Source organism: Apium graveolens, chromosome 7 (assembly GCF_009905375.1).
Source record: "Apium graveolens cultivar Ventura chromosome 7, ASM990537v1, whole genome shotgun sequence".
Classification (NCBI taxonomy): domain Eukaryota; kingdom Viridiplantae; phylum Streptophyta; class Magnoliopsida; order Apiales; family Apiaceae; genus Apium; species Apium graveolens.
In genome coordinates, this window is record NC_133653.1 from 229,636,319 (window position 1) to 229,653,290 (window position 16,972).

A 16,972-nucleotide genomic window follows, 5' to 3' on the forward strand; every position below is an offset into this window, starting at 1 on the left:
ACTCATGAGATTACAACTTCATTACTACTTCCTTCAATAGCTATGGTTATTACTCTTAGCATGCAACAATGATGATATTAATCGAATAACACGAAACTGATAAAAGCCAACTTTCATTGTTCTAATATCATTCTACCAAACTTCCACAATTAAGATAGAAGTTGAATAGGCATCAATTATGTTGAGTCCCTATATGTCTACAGAAATTGACAACATAACGATTTAAGCACAAGTTATTCCTTTTGATTACACAGGGCGAATAAAACTGTTAGAATTACCCACTAATCATGAATATTCATACATGAACCTATGCTAGCATGGCAAGTTCTAAATCTCAAGATCCATCGTCGCTTCACAAGAGATTAACACCCTATCTTATATGTTCACGACGCACATAAGACGAATACGCACAACCAATACTAGATATCATTCAATCATCACACACTAAGGTATTAAACAACTAACAAAAGAATTCCATAGTAAATCCGTTACGACCCCATGATCACGATTAGCCCATGATAGCACTCATCGTCATCATGGGTTCATATGAAAACATGATAAATAAACACAAAAGAATAATAACTAAAACTACTTATATTAAACCAGAGTACGTCACAAGAATAAATAGGTTCAAAGCAAAGAAAACTAGCATCCAACGTTACAACGAAATAAAGAATCACAAGAAAATATGCTTCCTCTTCATTACGGTATGCTAAAACGGTCTTCTTCCTTATCTCCTTCGCTCCTTGATTAATACAAAGATCCAACCTTTGTGAAACGTCTCTGAAATCTACTTATATAGGAGTCCCATAAAAACCAGATAGCTCAGAAGTTGAAAGCCAAACAGAAATAGAAGTCTAAAATAATAAATCAGAATTTACGACCCTGCGCGGCCGCTGAGCGGGCACTCAGCTTCCTGCGCGACCGCTCAGCATAGCTGAGCGGGCGTTCAGACCCTTTCTGGAAAAATGATCTATTTTGCTCCGTTTCTTCGCTGCAATCTGCTCCTACCTTCCCACTTGCAATGCTAAACACATGCCAAGGCTTATTATTGATGAATTCTCTCCCGAAATGCAACTAATACCCTGAAATGCACAAACACTAGAAAAACGCATCAAATACACAAAATTCTTGATTTCAAGACACCAATTTAAGCTATTATAAGACGTTCTAAGTGGTATAAAATGCCACTTATCACACCCCCAAACTTAAATCTATGTTTGTCCTCAAGCGTCACAGACTCAAAAACATGCATGAATGCAATCTATATGAAATGCAGCGATGCCCCTTACTACGACCAAACCAACCAACTTACGACATCTCAACAAATGCAATTAGGAGAATAAAGATCAATCGAATCATACAAACTAACATACAGCCAGAATCGTGGTGTGTGCAAATGCTTAACAGATATGCTTCGAAACTAGATCAATTATCATGACTCATCTATCCTCAAGGCAATCGCATGATTATACGAATAATAAAAATTCTAGGCACAAAATGACTTATAACACTTCAAGAATCCTGGAGCTTATTACGGAATCATGCTTTTTATTTAAATACTTATTTGACCATGCAATGAGTGAGATCCACAAAAGACTTATACAATGGCATTTATGTAGCGAGCGTTAGGTTAGCGGATCCCAGTCTTTAAAAGCCTTAGGTCACTAGGCACAAAGTCCCCTAAGAACTTAATAACTCGAATACCAAAAAGCCCACTCTTGATCAATTATGCATTAACTCTTTATTTTTTTTCTCTTTTTTCTATTTTTTTTCTTTTTTTAAAAAAATTTCTAAGCAAGTGCGTTTCACTCCATCTTGCTCAACCCTAGACTACTCGCATAAACATACGAGCCGGCTACTAGCCATTTGACGCCTAGCCACAATTAGCAATGAATTCCATTTTTCACACCATTTTTTCTTTTCATGCCTTTTATCACTAAGAACCTATTATAAAATTCTAAGCATAATCAATAGATTAACCTCGAAAACCATTAAACCATAACAACAATCTAGTCCTTCAGCATTCTCTAAGACTTAGTGAAATTACAAGTGTTTCTAGCATGTATATCACCCTACACGACTCAACATCACTTTAACGCTATCACTATACTCGCATCAACATCACAAATCAATTGGTAAATCAGTGCAAAAGGGATCATGGTATATGCATGAGCTACATGACATGATAAACAAATAAAGCTATAAATAAATAAATAAATAACTATATGGCAAAAATTATGCAATTATATGAACTAAACTATCATGAATATGCAACTATATGACACACACACACACAAAATATTCCTTAACTACCACCCCCAAACTTAAAATCTTCACTGTCCCCAGTGAAGGTAGTAGAAAGGAACACAGGGTATACCTACTCGGAGAGATCATCATCATCATCACCCTCAGAGGGTGGTGTATCAGGAGGCGGATATGCAGAGTCCTCACCAAAAACGGGCCACTGGATGTCAGCTCCAAGGCCTCGAAAAGCAGTCCCTAGTGCAAGAGTGAGCTCCTGAGCAAACCTGCTCTGTGTCTCGTACATAGCATACATCCTCCGTGACAGCCTCCTATACTGGGCATCAGCCATCCCAGCACCCTCCTGAGCTCTAGAAGAAGCAGCCTCATCTCACCCTGGCCTTGCCATGGTAGCACCTCGTGCTGGACACCCTCCTGGAAGATGATAACCCATCCCATACTCCTCGGGCTCACCACCGGTCCACTCCTGCATAGCATGCAGAGTCCCGGAATCAATAGGAGCGGTCGACAACTACAACTGCTCATGAGACGGCCACTGAACTCCCACCGCTCGGCAGAGCTTGGTAACCGTTGATGCATACGGGATGTTCATGTGCTTAGCTCCCCTTAAAAACTTCAGAATTCCTTGGTAGATGAACTCACCAAGGTCCACATAGTACTCCTCATTCAAAATTCCCCACAATAAATGTGCTCTCTCAATTGTGACCTCATGTGCATGCGAAGTAAGCAAAATATTGGCACAAATAAAAGCATTCCATGCACGGGCGTACCTATTCATGGCGATCGCTGGAAAGTGACGATATTCATTAGTTCCAGTCTTGAAGGTCCAAACTGTGCCCGGCCTACAGAGAGTAGCACAAATCAAATCCAAGTCAAAATCCTCAGCAGTCTTCTCGTTCCAGTTCTCCTCTGTGGGCTTCCTCTGCCTCTGCCCAATCACACGGCAAATTGTCGTAGGGTGATAATCAACCGTCATCCCCCGGACCACAGAATACCCATTCTTCTCGGCCTTCGCGTTCGCATAGAACTCGCGAACCACGCTCATTGGCACTGCTTTAGGAGACTCACAAAAAGCTATCCACCCCTTCTCAGCAATCATAGGTAACAACTCACCATCCCTCCCCGATGGTAAGAAACCCCTCTCCTTCAAAATCGGCTTACCCAGAAGCCTAGTATACTCCTCCTCAGCAGCCCTATCATTCAAACGAGGCCTCGCAGCAATACCCCTCGAGGAATCAGCAGTAGGGACGGTGCTGCTGCTATCGATAGTCCTTGATCTCTTGGGTGTCATCGAAACTGAGTAAAAGTGTTAAAGATTTGTGTTTTTGTGTTTGGGAGAGAGTTTAAGCTTTAAAAGTGTATGGGGAATATATGGGATAAGTGTATGTATATATAGGGTAGGGATTAGGGAAAAAATTGATTAGGAGTGGGTTTGAGGGTTAAAATCATGGGGTAATGGGGAAATAGGTCGTGGTTAATGGGCTGTGTTTTTAATTTTTTGTTTTTCAACTTTTTTTTGTTTTTATTCGGACTAAAAAAAATATTCTTCCAGTCGACCCCTGAGCGGTCGCTCAGCAAAGCTGAGCGGGCGCTCAGAGGGCTTCTGGAAAAAATTTTTCCAGGCTCTGTTTTTCTGATTTTTTTGTGGTTTTGGATAGGTTATTAACTTCTAAGGGTTCCTGTATCAACAAATCATGGGTTGCCTCCCACGAAGCGCTTCTTTTTTGTCATTAGCTTGACGTTGCATACCTTCCTCAAGTTGACAATAAAACGGCACTAACCACTTCCCGATTTGCCGTGTCCCCATAGTAGTGCTTCAAACGCTGACCATTAACGTTGAATGCTTGGTCCGGATCATTCTCAAAAATCTCCACCCCTCCATATGGAAACACAGTTTTGACAAAAGGTCCCGACCACCTTGATTTCAACTTCCCAGTAAAAAGTCGGAGACGAGAGTTGAATAAGAGAACTTGTTGCCCCAGCATGAATAACTTAGGATGTAGCTTCCAATCGTGCCACCTCTTCACTTTTTCCTTGTATATTTTGTTGTTCTCGTACGCTTGGAGTCGAAATTCATCAAGTTCATTAAGCTGAAGCATTCGCTTCTTTCGAGCTGCATCTAGATCCAAGTTCAACTTCTTCAACGCCCAATAGGCCTTATGCTCAAGCTCCGCAGGTAAATGACATCCCTTACCATACACAAGTTGAAACGGGGACATCCCAAGTGGAGTCTTATATGCTATTCTGTAAGCCCAAACAGCTTCATCGAGCTTTAAAGACCAATCCTTCCTTGATGGACAAACAACCTTTTCTAAAATGCACTTGATTTCTCTGTTAGACACTTTCGCTTGACCATTTGTTTGTGGATGATAGGCAGTAGCAACTCGATGGTTCACATTGTAGCGCTGCATCATAGAAGTAAACTTACGGTTGCAGAAATGCGACCCTTCATCACTTATGATTACTCGTGGCGTTCCAAACCTTGTGAAAATCTGCTTTTGAAGAAAATTCAACACTGCCTTTGCATCATTAGTCGGTAGAGCTTTGACTTCTACCCATTTTGAGACATAATCTACTGCCAGCAAGATGTACTGATTATTGCCGGACGAGACAAAAGGCCCCATGAAATCGATTCCCCAAACATCAAAGACCTCTACTTCAAGCATCACATTTAACGACATTTCATCCTTTCTCATAAGATTTCCCACTCTTTGGCAACGATCACACCTTAAAATGAACTGATGAGCATCCTTAAACAAAGTAGGCCAGAAAAAACCTGTTTGTAGAATACGAGCTGCCGTCTTCTCACCACCATAGTGTCCACCATAAATTGTGGAGTGGTAGTCTCGTAATATCCCCTCCGTCTCACAGAATGGGATACATCTCCTGATGATCTGGTCAGCTCCCTGTCTAAACAAATACGGTTCATCCCACATATACCACTTCACCTCATGCAAAAACTTCTTCTTTTGAGTTGTGGTCAAATTAGGAGGCATTATATTGCTGACAAGATAATTCACAATATCTGCGAACCATGGCTCCTCCTCCGGAACTGCGAACAACTGCTCATCCGGAAAAGATTCGTTGATCAATGTCTTATCAAATGAAGTAGACTCGGGATTCTCCAATCTAGAGAGATGGTCAGCTACTTGATTCTCGGTACCTTTTCGATCCTTGATCTCTAACTCAAATTTCTGTAGCAAGAGCACCCAACGAATGAGTCTCGGCTTCGAATCCTTCTTGGAAACCAAATAGCGAATGGCTGCATGATCAGTGAACACTGTCACCTTTGTCCCAAGCAGATAAGATTGAAATTTTTCAAAACCAAACACTATAGCCAAGAGCTCCTTCTCAGTAGTGGTGTAGTTCATTTGGGCCCCATTTAAGGTCTTGCTAGCATAGTAGACCATATGAAAGAGATTAGTCTTGCGCTGCCCGAGAACTGCGCCCATCGCATAATCACTCGCATCACACATCATCTCAAAAGGCTATGTTCAATCAGGTGCTGTAATAACTGGTGCAGTTATCAAACTCTTCTTAAGAGTCTCAAATGCCGTCAAACATTCATCATCAAATTTGAAAGGCACATCCTTCTCAAGCCAGTTGCACAGCGGCTTAGATATCTTCGAAAAGTCCTTGATAAAACGCCGATAAAAACCCGCATGACCAAGAAAACTACGGATCCCTTTCACAGAAATAGGTGGTGGAAGATTTTCAATGACTCCCACCTTGGCTTTGTCCACCTCAAGACCCTTGCTAGAGACCTTATGCCCAAGAATAATGCCTTCACGCACCATAAAATGACATTTTTCCCAATTGAGCACCAAATTAGTTTCCACACACCTTTTGAGCACTACACGAAGATTATTCAAACATTCATCATACGAATGTCCAAAGACGGAGAAGTCATCCATAAACACCTCGACATTATTTCCAATCATGTCAGAGAATATAGCCATCATACATCTCTGAAAAGTGGCTGGTGCGCCACATAACCTAAACGAAACTCTGCGAAAAGCAAACGTGCCAAATGGACAAGTGAAGGTAGTCTTTTCTTGATTCTCTGGTGCAATACAAATCTGATTATACCCTGAATAGCCATCCAGAAGACAATAATACTCATGACCGGCCAACCTGTCAAGCATCTGATCAATAAACGGAAGCGGGAAGTGATCCTTCCTTGTGGCCTTGTTCAATTTTCTGTAATCCATGCATACTCTCCATCCTATGACTGTTCGAGTGGGGATAAGCTCGTTCTTCTCATTTGCTACCACAGTAATACCTCCTTTCTTAGGTACACATTGCACGGGGCTCACCCAAGAACTGTCAGAAATAGGATAACTGATTCCTGCATCAAGCCACTTCAGAATTTCTTTCTTCACCACTTCTTTCATGATAGGATTAAGTCTGCGCTATTGCTCAACAGTCGGCTTACTACCCTCCTCTAGCAGAATCTTATGCATACAATATGAAGGGCTGATCCCTTTGATGTCTGCTATAGTCCATCCGATAGCCGATTTAAATTCACTCAAAATCCTTAAGAGCTTGTCCTCCTCACTACCTGAAAGGTCAGATGTAATAATAACAGGTAAAGTAGATGCATCACCTAGAAAAACATACCTCAAGTATTCAGGCAATGGCTTAAGCTCCAAGGTAGGTGCTTCCTTAATAGATGGTTTGAGCTTTCCTTCAGCATTTTTGAGGTCAGAAGCACCAAGAGATTCAAATGGCATGTCTAGCTTTCGCCTCCAGGGAGAAGCATTAAGATATTGTAGTTGCTCATTGCCATCCTCATCATCACTGTCAAAATCCCCCACTAAGGCCTTCTTTAATGTATCAGACATTAGCATATGATCGAGTTCTGAAGTAACCGCAGAATCGATCAAATCCACTCTTAAGCACTCCTCATCTTCTGTAGGGAATTTCATTGCTTTGAATACATTTAATGTCACATCCTGATCCTGCACCTGTATTGTAAGTTCACCTTTCTGCACATCTATCAAGGTACGGCCGGTAGCCAAAAAAGGTCTTCCCAAGATTATGGGAATCTTCTTATCTTCCTCGAAATCCAGAATAACAAAGTCTGCAGGAAAGAAGAGCTTATCCACCTTGACTAGCACATCCTCTACTATGCCTCTTGGGTAAGTAATAGAACGATCAGCCAACTGGAGAGACATGTAGGTGGGCTTTGGATCAGGCAAATTCAACTTTTTAAAGATCAACAACGGCATCATATTTATGCTTGCTCCCAAATCGCAAAGGCACTTGTCAAAAGACAACTTGCCAATGGTGTAAGGAATGGTGAAGCTACCTGGATCTTTAAGCTTTGGAGGTAACTTTTGCTGCAGCACAGCACAACATTCTTCCGTTAGAGCAACGGTCTCAAGGTCATCCAGTTTCACCTTCCTTGAAAGAATACTCTTCATAAACCTCGCATAACTAGGCATTTGCTCCAGAGCCTCAGCGAAAGGTATATTGATGTGAAGTTTCTTGAACACCTCCAGAAACTTACCGAACTGCTTATCCAGCTTTTGTTGTTGCAATCTCTTAGGGAAAGGTGGTGGAGGATAGAGTTGTTTCTCCCCTGTATTACCCTCAGGCAGAGTGTGTTCAACAGTAGTCTTCCTTGGTTCTACCACTTTCTCCTTTTGCTTAGCTTCTTCATCTCCAACTTTAGCTTCTCCTTCTTTTGCTTTTTCAGCATCAGCAACTTTTCCAGACCTTAAGGTAATAGCTTTGACATGCTCTTTAGCTTCCTTCCTGCCTGGCACTTCAGTGTCACTGGGAAGTGTGCCAGGTTGACGATTGAGCACTGCATTGGCTATTTGGCCAATTCGATTTTCCAAGGTCTTGATAGAAACCGCCTGACTTTTGCACAACAACTTAAGTTCCTCAAAATCAGCACAAGTGGGTGCAGTTGCACCTCCCTGTTGAGGATATGATTACCTTTGAGCATAATGTTGCGGTTGCTGGAATCCAGGTGGATTGAACTATTTACTCACGCCTTGCTGATAAGGTTGCTGATTAGCATTTTAATTATTACTCCAGCTGAAATTTGGATGATTTCTGTTGTTAGGATGATAAGTAGCTGGCACAGGCTGCTGTTGTCGTGGATAATTGTTCACGTACTGAACAGATTCGTTAACAAGAGAACACTGATCCGTAGCATGAGAACCTACACAAAGCTCACAGACCATAGCTATCTGATTGACCCCATAGGTGGCTAGAGAATTGACCTTCATAGACAGCGCTTGGAGTTGCGCTGCAATAGCTGTGGCTGCATCGACTTCCAGAATACCTGCTACCTTCCCAGGAATCATCCTTTGAGTTGGGTTTTGATGCTCATTTACAGCCATAGTCTCAATAAGATTATACGCCTCAGTATAGCTTTTGGCCCACAAGGCGCCTCCAGCTGCTGCATCGAGCATGGGCCGAGATTGGGCCAACAAACCATTATAGAAACCAGTGATCACCATCCAATCAGGCATTCCATGATGTGGACACTTTCTCAGCATCTCTTTGTAGCGCTCCCAAGCTTCGCACATAGATTCTGTAGTTTGCTGCACAAACTGAGTAAGAGCACTCCTCATAGCCGCAGTCTTTGCCATTGGGTAAAACTTCACCAGAAACTTTTACGCAAGATCTTGCCAAGTAGTGATGGACCCAGCTGGTTCAGAATATAACCAATCCTTAGCTTTATCCCTCAGAGAGAATGGGAAAAGCCTCAGCTTGATAGCCTCATCAGTCACACCATTATATTTGAAAGTACTGCAGATCTCGACAAAATTCCTTATGTGCATGTTGGGGTCTTCAGTCGCAGCACCTCCAAAAGAAACAGAATTCTGCACCATCTGAATAGTGCCCGGCTTGATTTTAAAGGTGTTAGCCTGAATAGCCGGATGAAGAATGCTTCACTGAATGTCATCAATTTTAGGCCGAGAAAAGTCCGTAAGAGCTGGATCTGCCGGAACAATACGATCACCCATGATTACTGGCTCTTTCTGCTCACTTCCTGAATCTGAATCTTCAAAATCTATCTTCTCCGGAATATCAAGAACTTCGTCTGTCTCCTCAGCTGTATCTAAAGTCCTCTTGCGAGTACGAGAACGAGTTTGCATAAACGCTCACTAAAGTACCTGAAACACAACCGGAAATAATAAGTAACACGTCTTAATCACTGAGTCCTAATGACCAATGATGGTAAGTACATAAACTAAACAAATACGCCGAGTCCCCGGCAGCGGCGCCAAAAACTTATTAGGGCGAAAACACGCGCTAATAACACATGCAAGTATACGCGTTCGCAAGTAATATAGAATACTTTCTAGTTCGTTTCTAGAGAGACTCAGACTAATTATGGTCAATTAAGCTCACTCACCAATGTATGATTACTTCTCAATGTTAAGACAATAACACTTAGAGTTGATTAACTAATTAATAAGTACAATTAACTACTATAATTAACCATTAATTAACACTCGAATTAATAATATTAAAACACTCATGAGATCACAACTTCATTACTACTTCCTTCAATAGCTATTGTTATTACCCTTAGCATGCAACAGTGATGATATTAATCGAATAACACGAAACTGATAAAAGCCAACTTTCATTGTACTAATACCATTCTACCAAACTTCCACAATTAAGATAGAAGTTGAATAGGCATCAATTATGTTGAGTCCCTATATGTCTACAGAAATTGACAACATAACAATTTAAGCACAAGTTATTCCTTTTGATTACACAGGGCGAATAAAACTGTTAGAGTTACCCACTAATCATGAATATTCATACATGAACCTATGCTAGCATGGCAAGTTCTAAATCTCAAGATCCATCGTCGCTTCACAAGAGATTAACGCCCTATCTTATATGTTCGTGACGCACATAAGATGAATACGCACAACCAATACTAGATATCATTCAATCATCACCCACTAAGGTATTAAACAACTAACTAAAGAATTCCATAGTAAATCCGTTACGACCCCATGATCACGATTAGCCCATGATAGCACTCATCGTCATCATGGGTTCATCTGAAAACATGATAAATAAACACAAAAGAATAATAACTAAAACTACTTATATTAAACCAGAGTACGTCACAAGAGTAAATAGGTTCAAAGCAAAGAAAACTAGCATCCAACTTTATAACGAAATAAAGAATCACAAGAAAATATGCTTTCTTTTCGTTGCGGTGTGCTAAAACGGTCTTCTTCCTTATCTCCTTCGCTCCTTGATTAATACAACGATCCAACCTTTGTGAAACGTCTCTGAAATCTACTTATATAGGATTCCCATTAAAACCAGATAGCTCAGAAGTTGGAATCCAAACAGAAATAGAAGTCTAAAATAATAAATCAGAATTTATGACCCTGCGCGGCCGCTCAGCATAGCTGAGCGGGTGCTCGGACCCTTTCTGGAAAAATGATCTGTTTTGCTCCATTTCTTCGCTGCAATCTGCTCATACCTTCCCACTTGCAATGCTAAATACATGCCAAGGCTTATTATTGATGAATTCTCTCCCGAAATGGAACTAATACCCTGAAATGCACAAATACTAGAAAAACGCATCAAATACACAAAATACTTGATTTCAAGACACCAATTTAAGCTATTATAAGACGTTCTAAGTGGTATAAAATGCCACTTATCAATAATGAATAACGAGAATGAAGAACTAATTAAGAACAGAAGTGGAATCAAAAGGATGATAAAGAAATTTTATAGTCCAGGATATAAGCAAGATGTGGACGTCAGTTGTGCCAGAACTGATATGAAAATAAAGTAAAACGCTGATAATTGAAGATAGGAATTTCATTTAAAGAATACGCATAAACAGTGAAAACTAAACAAAGATATTAGTGGTGAATTGTTAGAAGAAAGCGTTACAAGGAATCTCATATTGGAAGTCTCTAGAATTAAAATGAAGTTCCGCAGTTTCTAATAGATGATTTACCAAGGTTACCTCGGGGCATGAGGTAAGAATTTCTCATCGGCTACTGCACAGAATCAAGGAATAATGAGATAAGGAATATATCGCGTTATGCATAAATGTGGTCATAGAAAAGACGAATAGAGATATGAAGTCGCGCACTGATTATCAAAAGTTGTAAGTCTGAGGATTGAATAAACATAGTGTGTACGGAGTATTTGGATAATATAATTGTATTTATTGATAACATCATCTCCCATTCAAGGACTAAGGAAGACTAAGTTGAGTGCCTGCAGATATGTCCGCGGAGTGTTTAAAAGTAGCAACTGTGTTCTAAGCTTCAAAGGTATGAATTCTGGTCATAATTAATTATGAGCTACGGAGGTATGGTTAATTACCAACCAGGAAAGGTCCATTTAGGGACAAAGGTCTTAAGTAGAAAAGAAAAAGTGAATATCTTAAAGATTGCTGAGGAGTGGGTAAAAAAATTAGAAAAGTTAGAAATTCAAGATCAGGTTTTGATTCAGTTTCTGGTTTATGTTAATACTTACTTTGTTGTTAAATATCAAAGGTGGTATTAATATAGATTATTGATGTTGACTTCAGTATGGAGTGTTGTGAGCATCAAAGTTCGTATTGATATCTAATTTGATATGACAACAAAATGAGCATTAATACCAAGAATTCGGTTTTGAATAAAGTTATGATTCATTCCATTCCAAAGTAATATATTTTCTTTCAAATAGTAAAAGATTCTCTCTCGATGAATACATTCGTTTATGATTGAAAAGAAATTGGGATGTACTGTTAAGTGGTGAGTTAAATGCAATTGTCGAGATTTCCTTTAATTTTTAATTTTTGAATAGATTTAGAACATTTCGAAGCATCAGACGCCATGAGCTCAGTATATCGGGCGCAGACGGATGAAAAGTACAAGAGATCGATTAAAGATTCTTGAATATGACTGAAAACGACCATAGGCCAGGTTAATCGAACAGAAAGAGACGTGCAAAATAAAGTAGAACAACTAGTGAAAATGGGAGGCAATTATGAGCACAAATTAATAAAATTAGAAAGAAAAGAAGATTAGTATAAATTAAGTTAGTCCTTTGAGACAATGAAATAGATAGAACGATTGCGAATGAGTTGTCCTTGTTGTTACAGGTATAGCGAGTCCACAAGACAATTATATGTATAAAACCAGCAAGAGTAATTTGGCTCCATATGTATAAAATGGAGGTTTGAGTCAAGTAGCATGGACAACTGATAGATTTGATGTTGGTAGGAGACTGTTGAATAGTGATTAAAGTGATGAGTTCTGAGAAATTCTAAGTGAGATATTTGAAAAATATCATTGTGTGTTCGTTAGCATGATTCTGAGGACAAAATCCTTTTAAGGGGGGAAGGATGTAACCTCCAGGGAAATATCGTGTAATTATTTTTTTATTCATAAATAATTATTATATGATTATTGGGGGAATGTTGGTGGATTGTTTGATGATTGATATTGATGTTTGTGTGTTTATACATGATAAAATTAGGATATTTTAATTTTTAAGTATCCAGAATAAAATATGGATAATTTTGTTATTTTTCTGGAAATTTTTGGATTGTTATATGAATTTATAAAGATTTATAGAATTAATAATGATTATTTTTACGTAATTATAAAATTACTTTTTAGAATCAGAAATCGTCCCACTTCAACCGTTTTTGCATTTTTACAACCCGAAACTTTTCCGAAAACTCCTTCCTAACTGAATCTAATAATTTTAAATACTTTCCGTGTTTTGACTTTCTCGATCTGGGGTACGGTTTGACCTGTACGAGTCCCAACATGAAATTTTCTATACTCTAATCATTTTATAAATCGATAAAAATCCGTATTCTCAAAAGGCGAGATATTATTACCTTATTGTCGTATATACTATTTTATAAGAGGCTCTGTTTTAATTATTATCCAAATCTGGTATTAAAATTGTATCGTCTTTATAGTTACTTAGCTGCTAAGTAACCTATTTTCCGATCCGATATGTAAAAGTAATTATCGGATTATTAAATAAATAAAATATGTGATGGTTCTGTTAGCTGGGTGTTGCCTTATTATTAATTATGGGTAATTGTTGAATATGAACCTTAACTGTATAATTAATTATTGAACTGTACGACATTATTTTGTTTTTAAAATGATTTTATTGAATATTTACTCTTATAAATGCTAAAATTATCTCTAAATTATTTTGTTGCTTTATAATTTTATTTATTATTTTTAGGAGTTTATAAAAGTGATGACGCGATTCTGAGTCCTAATATTTAAAAATAAATTGTTAGATATATTTGTGATGTCATGTCTAATCTGTTGTGTTTAGTTTCAGAACTTAATATCAGGTCTTACTGGAAATTAGAACTTACTGAAGTCAGAGCTTATATCAGAACTTAAGCCTGTCAGGATTTATATCAGGACTTAAGTGCGGGTACTTCAAATAAGGAAAGCATCTGATTTACAAGAAAGGATCATGACTAAAATAAAAGAAGATATACATGAAGAGTTGGACATCTAGAAGACTTGTAGAAGATAATATATGATTGATATATTTTAGGAGACAGAATTATATTCCATATCAATTAGAAGATATCTTGTAACTGTGTACTATATAAACACAGCTTAGTGTTTATACTATATGTGTTATCATTCACGAGGAAGATTATACATTATAACCTAGCAGCTCTTAGTGATATTGTTCATGTGACGCCCTCAATCTCGGGGTTAGGAAATGAGGACCCACACACCTTTAATCTAATAATTAAATAAGCATAAACCCCGATTAACTACTAATAGGATCAAACAGGATAAAGTATGAGACAAGATTACAACTACCAACCATAAAATATAACTTACAACCCCAAAATATTATTAAATAAACATAATCGATTCCGGCTTGGAACCGACAGATAACCCATTGTATCTTTACAACCTTCTGGCTAAGCGCTTTCTCACTCAAAAACACCACTACCTGCTCTGGCAACCGGAAGCCCTCAACACGGTAGGGACCACCAGGTATGCTCTTACGAGCAGTTCGCCTAAGCCTGGCCATCTTCTTGCTTAACTGCCATGGTTAGATTAAAACATAACATATGAGTATAAAACTCAACAAGTAACTATAAAGCAGTTTTACGATATAAAATCCACAATATACTTTACCAATCTCAGGGCATTCTACTTTATTTGTTCTAGGTGGCAGATTTCCATCTTTCGGGTTATGAAGGAAAAATGTGGGGCTTTCAAGGAACAAGGCTCGAAGCAGGGTGAAAGCCGACATTCATCACAAATCATTAAAGGATCAAAACAGATCTTTCAGAAAGGAAAGCAACAATATTTCACTATATGGAACCAATTATATGATCAACAGATTAAAATCAGGGTTCACGAGCTTTAAGCTTCACAATATCACAATCAACTCTTTTCAAAGCAATATAAACCATTTTCATTTTTTTCAAAGAATTAATTACTGAGTAGGAAGTTTCAATTCCTTTTTAAAATCAATATAGAACCCTTGATTGGACCACTTTATCTTTTCATTTCATTATAATATGGGTGATCAGCCCGTACCGACCTCCATCTGGTCTTTAAGCTACCATACGGCATAATTTCAGCCTTAAACTGGACTAGCCCCGCTAGCCTTTTACAATGACTGGACTAGTCCCACTAGCTTCTTACGTCCAATCCAATCCATCAGGAATTCGTTTGGAAAACCTTGAGTTGGAAAAATTAGGTTTTCTAAATTCATTTTATCATTACCAAGAATATGAAATCATTCGGACTCTTTTCAAGTTGAAACTCATTCTTAGATTCAATTTCAAGAATTCAAAGTTAAGGAAATGAATCAAGGATAAACAAGATGAAATTCTAGGGGTTTTGAATCAATGATAACAAGGTACTTAAGTTAAAAGAATCAGACTGTTCCAAGGAACAATAGGGGATATGGTGATCAAAGAATATGGCATCATTACAAGGGGTTCGTAAAGGTAATTATAGGGTTTATAACAGTTCATGGCATAACAAATAAGTTGAACAGAAAAGATAGGTTACCAAAGGGTTGAATCAATAAGCTTATCAGTAACAGTTTTACAAGATCAAAGATAGGGTATCTCAAATCGATATCAGGGGTTCATCATTTTAACAGTTCAATACTCTATATGATATGAACAACATTCTCTCTATAATTATTTACACAAGTAATTAGAGTTACTTGCCTGAATTCGCTTTCCTGTTTCACAAAGGTTGAACTACTGCCACCTAGTATACCTTTCCCTTTCCTAGCCTGAATGCCCTCACGTTCCGAATCTACAATCAAAACCAAAACCTCAATTAGTTTCTCAACTCTCGTTCCTGGAACGTTCACTCAATATGATAGCTCGATTATACTTCTGACTCAAACTATACGAGTATAGCTTATATACACACATGCACATAGCACATAATACATTCTTTTCTAATAGCCTTTATATCTCTATATATATACTCGATCACCAACTTATACTCGCTAAATCTTGACTATTCTCCAAATAAAACATTTATAACTCATACGAACACATAATTTCATTCATAGCTAATTACTTACGACCATAGCTATCACTTATAGCTTTTAAAATCAATCAACACAATTTCCCTTTTTCTTTTATCCTTAATTCGAACCAAAACAACAATCCAACAAGCAAAATCAAAGATTTTCACATATAAACACTCAATCATTCTTTCAATTACCAAAAATCAAGTTTTGACCTTTATTTCCTATGGCCTATTCGGCCTTAACACTTATCACAATCAAGAATCAGACATGCAAAGCCCTTATTTGACATGCATCAAGTATATCATCCCAAACTAGTTTAATTTCATTCTTACAACTCATTTAGACTCATAATTCAAATGTAATCATGGATGATCACTCAATTTATCACTTAATTCAACTTAATCAAGTAGAAACATTCAAAATTTCCAAGAATCACAACATGCATGCATCAATTTGGACTTTTAACCATTACTTATTCTCATTACACTACCAATTATAAAAACGATTATCAATAAGTCATTCACATCAACAAAACCAACATAATATTTCAAAAATATTAAGAGTCATTCGGCCTCTTCAAGAAATTCTCACATGCAAACTCAATTTCAAACCATTGCATCTTAATCACACTAATCTCTTAACATTAAGCTAAATTAACATTCACATCCAACAAAAATCAACTTATTAACTTGTAAACTACAAAACCATTCGGCCTTTCAAAAGAAACCACATGCAAACACAAAATAATTGATTAAATACTAGAGCTCAGTGTTTAACATCATTGCTCACCACCGGTTCACCGGAGTTCATCACCGGTGGCATCACGGTGGTGCCTCCATCCGAGGGTTTCCAACCTTCAACCACCGATTTTCTCAAGTGATTACACACATGCAAGCACTCATCTTCACTTTAAATCATTCAAGAACCAAACCCCTTTTGTTTTCATGAAAACCGAATTCAAAACCACCAAATCCAACTTTGGTTTTTCTCAAAAACTTGAAGATAGTTACATGCATGTATGTATATAGGTAGATATCACAAAATCTCACACAATCATGGTTCTATAACCGAAAAAGAGTGAAGAACAAGTGAGAGATTGAAGAGAGAGAGTGTACCGAGAGTGAGAGAGAGAGAGAGAGAGAAATCCTGAGAGGGATGAAGAAATGTGGGAAAAAGAAAGAGAAGAGAGAAG

General features: G+C 38.1%; 1 non-coding gene across 1 annotated transcript; it reads left to right on the top strand.

Moving 5' to 3' along the window:
* Positions 1-8,751: 8,751 nt before the first annotated feature.
* LOC141676399 (small nucleolar RNA R71) lies at positions 8,752-8,858 on the top strand. Its single transcript, XR_012556992.1, has one exon. It is a non-coding gene; the product is annotated as a small nucleolar RNA R71 (small nucleolar RNA).
* The last annotated feature ends 8,114 nt before the right edge of the window (positions 8,859-16,972 follow it).